Source organism: Sinocyclocheilus rhinocerous, unplaced genomic scaffold, assembly GCF_001515625.1.
Source record: "Sinocyclocheilus rhinocerous isolate Xijiao unplaced genomic scaffold, SAMN03320098_v1.1 scaffold4808, whole genome shotgun sequence".
Taxonomy (NCBI): domain Eukaryota; kingdom Metazoa; phylum Chordata; class Actinopteri; order Cypriniformes; family Cyprinidae; genus Sinocyclocheilus; species Sinocyclocheilus rhinocerous.
The window spans coordinates 1-1,839 of NW_015665885.1; the positions used below are offsets into that span (position 1 = coordinate 1).

At 51.6% G+C, this 1,839-nt stretch overlaps 1 pseudogene; it reads left to right on the forward strand.

The window, feature by feature from the left end:
- The first annotated feature begins 216 nt into the window (after nt 1–216).
- Nucleotides 217–1,839, forward strand: part of LOC107731612 (uncharacterized) — a 5,420-nt pseudogene continuing 3,797 nt past the window's right edge.

The following is a 1,839-nucleotide window of genomic DNA, read 5'->3' on the forward strand; positions in this document are numbered from 1 at the left end:
TGCGTCCACCGAGTGCACAGGATGTGAGTTCACCCACCCCTGTACAGACGGGCACGGATCTACTCGAGGTCTGTCGCGGCTAAACTATCGATCGACTGGCCATCCCAACCGGCAGATCAGGGGGCTGAAAGAGATTTGTATGATGGAAAGAGGCTTCCGTCACGTCTCCCTCCAGCAAGGCAGTTTATTCCAGCCGTCCCGGCTTGTGTGGCTGAAATGAAGAGGTTTTGGGACAAGCCTTTTTCCCACCGTGTGCCCATCAAGGGCTTCTCGAGGCTGGATGTTCAGGGAATGGAGGATTTGGGGATGGGGGATGCTCCCCCTGTTGAATCATCTGTGGCTAATCATTTGCACCCAAGTCGCAGGGCAGCGCTCTCTTCAACCGGAGCCAGTCGCAGGGCAGCGCTCTCTGCAACCGGAGCCTCGCTGCCAGGGAAAACAGAGCGCTTCGCCGCCTCTGTTTTTCAAAAGATCTATAAATCATCTGCACTGGCCGTTCGTGCTTTGAACGCGACGTCCTTCCTTACTGCCTATCAAGCGGAGTTATTTGAGGAGATGGGGCATCTGCTGGACTCCGGATCTCCCAACCCAGCGCTCTGGGAGGAGATATGTGTGATCGCAGATTTAAACCTGCACACGTCCCACGGAGCAGTTCAAAACTGCGGTCGGAGTATGGGCTTAGCAGTCGTGGGAGAGAGATCGCTATGGCTGGGTTTGTCAGGCCTCTCTGACAAAGAGAAGGTGAAAGTTTTTGGATGCCCCTATTGATCCAAAGGCCATGTTCGGTGCGACGGTAACAGCGATGCATCAGCAATGTGACCTGCGGAAAAAAGAGAAAGAGGCATTCGAGGTCTGTTTCCCCAGAAAGCCGGCAGCTCGGCCTTATCACCCGAGCCGACCGAACTTCAGACCTTCAGGGAGAGGGGGACATTCTGACTATCAACCTTCCCATCCCGATCCACCACAACAGCCGGGAAACACGGGCCCTCAGTCTAAGCCCGGTTTTGTGAAACCAAAGCAGCCGCAGCAGCGAAACACCAGTCGGCAACCCCTCAGGGAAACAAAAAGAAGCGGTCGACCTGAGACGTCAGCTTGGCATCAGGAAGGGTTTGGAGACAGCACTCAGGGTTTCTCTGTCCCATCCCTTCAGAACGATTCCATTCTCCCTCCCGCGGGGAAAAGGAGAAGGAATTTAAATGTGAAATGGGCTCGTGTGGTCAGTTCAAAGTCCAATGTGTGCGGGGAAATGGCCCATGTTCCTCTGGTGACCCCCAAAGAATTGTCTCTCCCTCCACCTACGAGATTTGTTCTGAGGGAGGAAGGACAAAAGTTCATAAGCATCCCATCACAAATAAAGTTTTCTCTGACGCATCCAGGCCAGGGGCTGAAGGCGCAGAGTGGAAAAAAAATATCACAAAAGATTAAAACAATCACAAATAAAGACGAATCTAACTCCTTCACTGGAGCGGTAAAGAAATATCACAAAAAATTAAAACAATCACAAATAAAGACGAATCTAACTCCTTCACTGGAGCGGTATTCCCCTCCTTCGCCACTAGAGTGTGCTGCAACACTACTAGTGAGCGAAGACGGGAAGGGCCCACTTGCAGCTCAGGCGGCAAACTGACACGCATGCGCAGTTCATCCCTGGGTTTTAACCACGATAGACGGGATACAGACTTCAATTCGCTGTAAAACCTCCTGTGTTCAATGGAGTGATAATCTCAGTGGCCCAAGGGGAAGCAGCTCAGGTTTTAGAGGAAGAAATATCCTCTTTAATGAGAAAAGGAGTGATAAGAGTGATTCCAACGAGAGAAAGCCACATAGGTTTTTACTCCC